This window comes from Nicotiana sylvestris, chromosome 6 (genome assembly GCF_000393655.2).
Source record: "Nicotiana sylvestris chromosome 6, ASM39365v2, whole genome shotgun sequence".
NCBI lineage: Eukaryota > Viridiplantae > Streptophyta > Magnoliopsida > Solanales > Solanaceae > Nicotiana > Nicotiana sylvestris.
The window spans coordinates 201,713,083-201,722,423 of record NC_091062.1 but is presented as its reverse complement, the minus strand read 5'-3'; the positions used below and the strand labels follow the sequence as shown (position 1 = coordinate 201,722,423).

At 33.8% G+C, this 9,341-nt stretch overlaps 2 long non-coding RNA genes across 2 annotated transcripts; both read right to left on the bottom strand.

Moving 5' to 3' along the window:
- Nucleotides 1-3,981: 3,981 nt before the first annotated feature.
- On the bottom strand, nucleotides 3,982-6,880 carry LOC104220056 (uncharacterized). The gene is made up of 2 exons (XR_011400589.1): nucleotides 6,671-6,880; nucleotides 3,982-5,247 (listed from the first exon to the last, which is right to left on the bottom strand). It is a non-coding gene; the product is annotated as an uncharacterized lncRNA (long non-coding RNA).
- A 1,208-nt stretch (nucleotides 6,881-8,088) lies between these two features.
- On the bottom strand, nucleotides 8,089-8,783 carry LOC104220057 (uncharacterized). Its single transcript, XR_011400588.1, has 3 exons — nucleotides 8,586-8,783; nucleotides 8,406-8,485; nucleotides 8,089-8,232 (listed from the first exon to the last, which is right to left on the bottom strand). It is a non-coding gene; the product is annotated as an uncharacterized lncRNA (long non-coding RNA).
- Nucleotides 8,784-9,341: the final 558 nt, after the last annotated feature.

Here is a 9,341-nt window from a genome sequence, read left to right as displayed (position 1 = left end):
ACGTTGTATATTGTGTACATCAGTGTATATCACACACTTGTTTTTAAGGACGTCTGTGTATATCACTTTGTATATCGATATACAACATAATTTGTTTATGGACTCACGTGTATATCACATTGTATATCATATATATAACACAAATTTTCATGGATATACACAGATACACATAATATACATCAGATATCACTGCTATACATGGAGACATACATGGGTTACAATAGAGGATACACATGTGGAGTCGTCTTGAACTTGAGTTTTCAATCTGAAATGTGTTATACAAAGAAGGAAAATAAAATTTTAATAATCTTTTTTGATATACACATTATTATTATGTTATACATTGTGATATACAAATAATATAATTATTAATTATTGATCAAAAAAGAAAAATAATTTTTGATATAGCATATTTAAGCAAGTTCTAAAATATAAAAATAATAAATATATTTTTTGATGTACACAAAGAAGAAAAATAAACTTATGATATCTATTTTGGTACACATATGTCTGATGTGCTATACACTGTGATATACAAATAATACAATATTTTTATTGTGATATATATTGATATAAAGGCAGCAATAACTATATATATAGATTTATATTATTGATATACAAAGAATAATATTATTTATATATAAAGAATGAAAATAAAATTTTAATATACATGTTGGTATAGACAAAAAAGAAAATAAAAGTTGTGATATACATATTATTATTGTGATATACATTTATTGGCTATTTGATGCCAATATCTATAACTAGGGCTATTTTCTGCCAATTATATGAGTATGTTGTTATACCATGCCAAAATTTTCACAAGTTAGCCCACCCCTTATTTCTTCGTTCCTTTTTTTTTCTTCGTTCTTGTTCTCCTTCCCATGTCAGCCTTTGCACCACAAAATTTCTCTACTATTATTATTCTCCTTCAATTCTTTTCCGAATTTTAATGGTTAACTAAGGATTTGAAAAATAAAAGTCACCATTACAAGTGGTTCGAAGATTCGATTTGAGAAATTGAGTTTTCCGATTTGTTAGTTGTTTGGAATGGGTGTTGTCTCAATTGATTGAAATCATCAAGATGAGTTCAAAACTTAAATTTCAAGTGATCTGGAGTAGATTTAGGCTATATTTGAGTTAAATTTCAGAAATTAAGTTTTCTGATTTGGTAGTTGTTTGGAATGGGTGTTGTCTCAATTGATTAGAATCATCAAGATGAGTTCAAAACTTAAATTTCAAGTGATTTGGAGTAGCTTTAGGCTATATTTGAGTTAAATTTCAGAGGATGCCCAAGGAAGAAGAAGAACACGTGAAACTCCATTGATAGGATTCATTTGTATAATAATGTATAATATTGTATAAATAGTATATAACAGTGTATAAACACAACTTATACACTATTATATCCAAGGTTGATACATTATTTACAGGTATTTGGTGAATTTCTCGCATTTTCTTCTTCTTCTTCTTCTTCTTCTTCTTCTTCTTCTTCTTCTTCTTCTTCTTCTTCTTCTTCTTCTTCTTCTCATTCTTCTTATACACCTATATACATAGTGTATCAAGAATATTTTTACTCTGTGATTATACATCTTTATATACTTTTATACAACTATATACATACTGTACCTCTTTGTATAAAAGTGTATAAGCATCGCTGGCGAAATTTTTGTACGAATTTCACTTGCAATTCTTATATAAAACTAGTACAAATCTCCAGCAAATAACTTCAAACTTTGTATACAACCTACTTAGACTATTTCTAATAAGTTCAAACAATACCCACTCCAAATTTCTCACAAAATCATAATCGAAATTTAACAAGATTAGCATTAAAGGAGATGAGATTTTAGGTTTCTCGCGTCTGTTTTTGCGTTTTGCAGTTGTGATAGGTATGTATAAACCTGAAGATATAATATTTTTTTTAAAAAAAAACAGAGAAGTATTAGTTATGGAAGAGGGCACAAATGAATGTTGATTGAATGGGGAACTAATTTTTTTCTAGTTTTGTTTGCATATGATTCTTTTTCATTAATTAAATTAAATATTTATGAGTGAAAAATGAGGAGAGAGCTACAATAGGGGTAGATAAGAATAAATGAGGTTGTTATAATTATAGAGAATGAGAAAAGAAAATATCTAATTGATATTTGGCTACACATTTGCAAAATTGTAACTGGGCTAAAATAGTGCAAGGTCAACTTATGGAGTGCATTATTTTGTAATTTTGTTTGTAACTTTTAACTTAAGGGCTTTCCACTTTTAATTTATATATATATATATATATATATATATATATATATATATATATATATATATATATATATATATATGCATATATACATACATTTGTTTTGTAGAAAAATATTATTTGGCAAAAATTAGCCTTTGGTGTAGAGGGCGTGCAGACGCTACTATTCATGATCATTTGCGATACCAAGACTGAAGAATAATATAATTAACCAGAAATAAATACTTCAAAAGAAAGACATGGTTATAATATTAATTCCAACAGATATGACTTAAATGCAACTCAAAACATCTTACGTATTTGGAGATCAAAAATCTGAAACTGCAAATCTAGTTCTTAAAAAAGCATGATTACATCAATGATGTTAGGCTAAAAATTCAAGTTTTTGCATGTAATTTGCCTTGCATTATACCTCAATTTTATTAATTTTGATGTAAATATTTGTGACTCGAGCTTAATTAATAATGGTGTTTATATATGTAGTAGTCAATTTAAAGTGATTTGACAAACTTACATGCAAAGTGAAGCAAAAACAAAAGAATTTAGAGGGAGTATGATTTTGGTGCCCAGGTTGGTGCGAGGCACCAACCAAAATGCCAATGGCAGAATAGCACAAAAGTGAAAAAATTTCGGCGTCCTGGTTGGCGCCAGGCGAGACGGCTAAGGGCGGATTTCGTCCTGGTAAAAGTGGTGGCATGGTTGTCCCCACACCCCATTATCATGCATGTGTGTGGGAGCAATTTGTGCTAGCGTTTTGGCGCTCGCCTTATGGTTCTTAGTCCTCTTTCACCGGGATGCCCTTTAAAAAGATTCTTTCCCTATTTTAGTTAGGACTTGGTAGTTTCGACTCTACACGCCCCCAACATGTATAAAAGGGGTTCTAATCCTATTTCTTAGGGGTGAGACATTATTGGAGAGGAAAAAGGCTACGGAAACACTTAGAAGCAACGAATCGCAAGGGTTTTTCTCTTCTATTCTTCCTTAATCTGTATTTTAATGCTTTCAATTTTTATCATGATTGTTAGTATGGTTATTATGAGTAGCTAAAGTTTCTAATCAAGGTTTGATGGAACCTATTGGAGGATAATTTTGCACTACGTTTAATATAAATTTGCCATTGATCTTTCTCTACTTGTTCAACTATATATTTTCGTTGTTATTGATTGAAGAGCTTTCAATTAACTGTGTATTACTCGAGAGAATACACATTTAGGTAGTTGTTGAACAACACCACTTCTAACGTATTTGAGAGATCAATACGGTTTAAAGGTGGGATTAGAGATAACGAAACCTTGGTGCGATCATATTGAGCGGTGAAATAGTGCTAGCTAGCGTAGTTCGAGAGAATATGTCTAGTAAATTGTGATAGTTGCTCGAGAGAGAGTTACAACACCCAAAGTGTTCACGATCGGTAGAAAAATATTTAGGCGAATTTATAGGAAACGTAGCGGGGAGATTCCGACAATAGGGGAAATCATAAGCCTAGACTTTTCCAAATCTTGCTTACAATATTTGCTCTGACAGTTATAAATTACTGCATTTTAATTACTTTCTCTTAGTTAGTAAACACTCGAATCGATATTTAGTCCGTATTTCTGAAGGTTGATTACTTGAATTCTTGTGAAACTAGTAGTTGTGATTAATAGGTTAATTCCCTGTGGGATTCGACTCTAGATTTGTAAACCGAATTATTCCGCTAGACCTCTTAGGAGGTATAGTTGGGCGTGGTCAATCAACAACCATGATGTATTGTCCAAGTCACTCCACATTTATAGCAAAATTGTGATCCACACGTATAAGTCATATGTAAACATCCCACTGTTTTTCCCACAAAGAATTAGCAATGAGGACATCTACCCCAATTTTTAGCCTTTGCAAGTTCCTTCACCATAAGATCTTCCCTGCTTCTTTCATCCACATTCAGCCGCTGAAACTCCACATTCATATCCACTATGCCACGGTACGTTACATTGTGCGCAGAACAATCTCCAGCAACTCGGACAATCCGATTCCCTAATGATTTTGTTCGAATCATTCACAATCTTTACAAGGACAGTAGAATTTTTGTGAAGCAAGAATCATTGATTCACCTAATACTTCCTCCCACCTAAAAACTACTTCGTTTGGCATAATAGAACTACATGTTTCCAAATCAAGAATTCCTCTACAAGCCACACCTGGACATGTTACAACATGAATATTGTCCTGGATTTTAGTGGCTACATGTTTGCTAATGCAATCAGTACAAAAAATTGCGGCTGCATGTTTGTATTGTGAACATTTCATCACTTTCTTTCCTTTCTGCACATATTTCGCAGAAACTTAACGATGATTCTCCTACTTCATGTGCACCACCTTCTGCTTCTGTGTTTTGATTAAAAATTGTTGAATTCATTATTACTTCTTGGAACTGGAGTTCTTCAGCATACTTATCGTCTGATATTGAGAAGTTTTCATTGTCTTTGATTTCATCGAAAAGTAATGAGACGTAAATATCATCACAAGAAAGATCAAGAGCGCATTCTTTTGCCATTTGATCAAGGATATATCGTGCTAACTCGAGCCAAGAGTCAGGCTGCGTACTCATCACGCTTCCAGATCTCACTCGTGGAACTACACTAGGTACGTTGTCGTGTATATATTGTGCTTACCCAATATTTTCATGCTGGCTATAGAAGTAAAGTTGATAAACATACTTCATATGCTGATATGGAACACATCATATACTTTTCAGTGGCATACGTCCCTTCACTCTTCAAATACTCTCATTGTGGCAGTGCAGCATATATCATCTTAATGAGCATGATCAGTGGAGAAGGATGCAGATTTAGCACTATGGTTGGGCCATACAAAATTCCTAAATGATAGATGGTGCTTTTGTTTAATGTGACGAGATGTCAACTCTGACTCGGTTCCTCCAAGCATTTCCCACATCACCTGTACATCCGCATAGCCACAGGACTGTATATCACCATGAAGCTTCAATAATCCAGCACCTGAAGGAAACAAAAACCAATATAAAAGCATGTAAGTGATCCTTAAAAGCTACTGTCTTGATGAATTCACTCTTCTCATTCACTGCCCAATTTCTTTGTATCTTACTGCTAAAGTTATGAGGTTAAAAGTTTCTTATTCATAATATATTAGTACTTTTGGAGACAAACAACAACAACATACCCAGTGTAGTCCCACAAGTGGGTTTTGGGTGTGTACGCAGACCTTATTCCTACCTTTAAGAAGGGGGAGAGGCTATTTCCGGTACCATATCAACCATTGGACACTAGGGGATATATATGTACTCTTGTTAGAGACATCTGAAATGGTATATGCTATGTTTAGGCAATCTGAAATTTTATGAGTGGCTATAGAACAATATATTAAAGATTGCCCAGAAAACAAAGGCATCATTAACTTGATCGGTAGCAGCCTATGTTATTAACAAGTTGGCCTGTGTTGGGGTCTTCTCTGTGGGTTAAACATAATGAACAAAATCACACAAGGAAATGACTCCGAATGTAACAAAGTGGATGTAAGAAATTCTTGGAATTTTTTTAATTTGTCAAGTGCGAAAGCTCATAAGTGTCTAACTACATTATTAAAAGATTTATCGCAATATCTCCACTTACCAATAGTAAACAGACCCTAAGATGTAGATAAAGTTTTTTTTTTCTTTTAAAAAGTAACAATAATAGGAAGAAAACTAACAACTTGATTAAATATTTATTAGCTCTTTTATATGGAAATTTATTGCCTTGTATAGAAGAGATTGAAAACCAAAAAGGGGTTTACTTAAAAAAAAAATTCAATCCAAGTTTCACTTAAGGAACTACTTATATGAGCTAATAATTTCTGACAGTCTGCAGCACAGGTTATTGAATAAAAACTTAAGTTAGATATGCCTTCTATGGGTTGAGATCAGTATTCACGAGCACATCAGGCCGTAAAATGGTAAGGATCTGTTAAAGAACTAGGTTGAACTATGAAGTTAACAACATTATAAAAGGGTCACATATACATCATTTCTGTCGACGCTACGCTAGTGTGAAAAAACAGGGTGAAGCTAAATACTAGTTCATGCATGTGTAGCCTCCCGCATATTCATTAAGAATCCTTTAAGCAAGATCTAGCGCGAGTGATCTTTTTCACTAATTTTTAGGAGGGATTTTATCCGGGGTCTACCAAAAATAGCCTCTTTATCTTCCCAATGTAGTGTACGCATTATTCTTTCCGAACCTTTGAGTTTGTTATTGTTGTTTTGGTTGTTGTTGGGGAGGGGGAAAGAGAGCTTTTTTCATTAATTTTCAGGAGGAAGGGTTTCATTGAGAGTCTATCAAAAAGTCACTCTAACTACGCACTCAATGGCTTTGTTTTTTGTTTTTTTATTTATTTATTTGTGGGGTAGAGGAAGAGAGGACTAACCGTTCTTAGGAGCCTTGACACGGGCTGAAAACACGAACCAAGCACGTCTAACTGGAAAAACCATCTTTTGCCACAAATCTTCCATCCTTCAATTTGATCCTCCGCTTCTTCTTCTAACAGGAAAGACTATATTCTTTCTTTAAATTTAAATAAAGTATCTCCTTCTACAATGAACTAAGGCTATGAGCTAATGGCTGGAAGTAAAAGGAAGAGAGGTTTTATATAGTGCGGTTTTGTCCTTTCCAAGCACTTAATCTACTGCTGACAAGTGATGACTAAACGAGTGACTGCAACACTAATAAAGGAGTGATGTGTTTCCACTCCTCGTGTTCCACAAAGCAGTTTAATTATTGTAAGAAATATAGTGCCGATATTAATGTTAGAGTCATTATTACGTACTATTCGAAAAATGTATAAAATTTATATAATTTTTATAGTATATAATATATATATAAAAAATATATATATTTGCTATTATTTTAAAAACGACTATAAAGTATCATTTTCCCCGCTTAACTTTAATATTATGAGTTTGAACTTTGAATCATCTTACTATTGAGTAAAGTATGGAAACACAATTTCCCCACTTAAGATTTGTTTTTTTGACTAAAAGACGAGACTTTATTCACCGACGTGTGACAGTGCTATTCTGTGTGTGTTTGTTTGTGGTCAGGATATTTAAGAGATATTTTCGTGCCACGTGGCTCTTGTGGGTTGGATTTTGTTCTGTGATTGGTAGCAGTTTCTACTAGAGTAGGAGTACTATATTGGTCTCTTGCTTTTGTGTTGGCACGTTTTGACTTCATTTGATTAAAAAAACGTGTCGTTTTTTCAGTGGGAACAAACGAGTTAAAATGGTAAATGGAGTCACTACTAAAAAATGTGTGGTTGGGCGGTTTGACTGTTTGGAAGATTTGTATCTTCAAAACGAGAGTAGGGCTGTGCACGGATCGGATCGGATCGGATCGGATCGGATTTAGTATATTTCGGATTCGGATTTAGCATATTTCGGATTCGTATTCGGATTTCGGATTCTGAAAAGGGTAATCCGAATCCGATCCGAATTAACATTGGATCGGATCGGATTTGAAACTTTGGATCGGATAAATTTTCGGATTGTCGGATCGGATTGTTAATTTTCAGAACTTCTTCGAAGTATATAAATAAATATATATACACAACTGGACTTAACAAAACTGCACAGTCTGAGTACCAAATTTCGAATTGTCTGAGTTCAAAAATGCACAGTCCTAGTAACAATGTTCGAACTTAACAAAACAAAACAACAATCTGAAATTTACACAACTGGACAGTAAACCAAAGTACCAAACTGAAGACCCCAAAACAAAACACAATCAATTGTCTTTCAAACTAAATTTTCATAGCAAAATAAAACAACCAAACTACTAAAGTCCCAACAGTTCTTTAAAATATTACACATAACAAAAGAGTTCCAAGTTCCATGTTTTGGGAAGCCGCAACAGTCAACACAAACCAGCAACTAGGCCAAATGTAGCTCTCAATCTCAGATTCTCAGTAGGACTGTGAGACAAGTTAAAAATCTGCAATTTCAAACAATACAAAGAGCATTTTCAGAGAAAGAGAAAGATAGCTCATGGTCCAGAAATACCTGTATAATACAAAGAGCTTGTATAATGAAATACATGAGACTGAGAGCAAGTGTATAATGAATCAATACAAAGATCATTTTCAGAGCAAGTGTATAATGAAATACCTGAGCTTGTAGCCTTGTACAACAAATGGAAAATCACTATATGTCGACAATGCAAGGCTCTCTTCCCGTATTCATAAATTCTGTATAATAAGATAGTAACACAAGAAATTAGTTTAGAAGTAATCTAAATAAACATACAAATAAAGTATACATTAAACACAAGTAATAAGATAGGCTTACCAGCTTCAAGTTGTTCAAGATTATCTAAATCTTCTTCAATTTTAATCGAAGTTGTTAATTCATTACGAAGCCAATCTTGGACACACACAAGAGCTTGAACCAATCTAGGAGTCAATGAACTCCTAAATGGATCAAGTATGCGTCCGCCGGTGCTAAAGGCTGATTCTGAGGCAACACTAGAAATCGGAATGGCTAGCACATCACGTGCTATCTCAGCAAGAGTGGGAAATCTAGGTGAGTTCCACTTCCACCACCCCAGAATGTTAAACTTTTCATGGTCTTCCTCAACATCTTCACCCAAATATTTATCTAACTCCGTTTTAGAATCAACTCCGCCACATTTCTTATGCTGCTTTAAATCTAGCATGAATTTTGAGAGCAATGATGAAGAAGATGGAGAAGATGGACCAGAAGATGGAGTAGATGGAGAAGAAGAAGATGGACATGAACCAGAACCACCATTTTTCATTGCATACACATTAAACAAAGTATCCATGTATGTTTTCACATCCTCTTGTATTTTCAAACCTACTGTTTCTCCAAACATAGAACCAAGTGCAAATGAAAGAGTATTAAACTTATGGCGTGGATCAAGCACACATGAGATTGTCTAATGTACCTAACAGCTTGTCTTATTCGTTCAACAGACACACTCCCATCTCTCAACCCATCTTGAACAACTAGATTGATGATGTGAGCCATACATCTCACATGAACATGCTTACCTTCCATCAAGTTAGTGTTCCATCTAGTAAA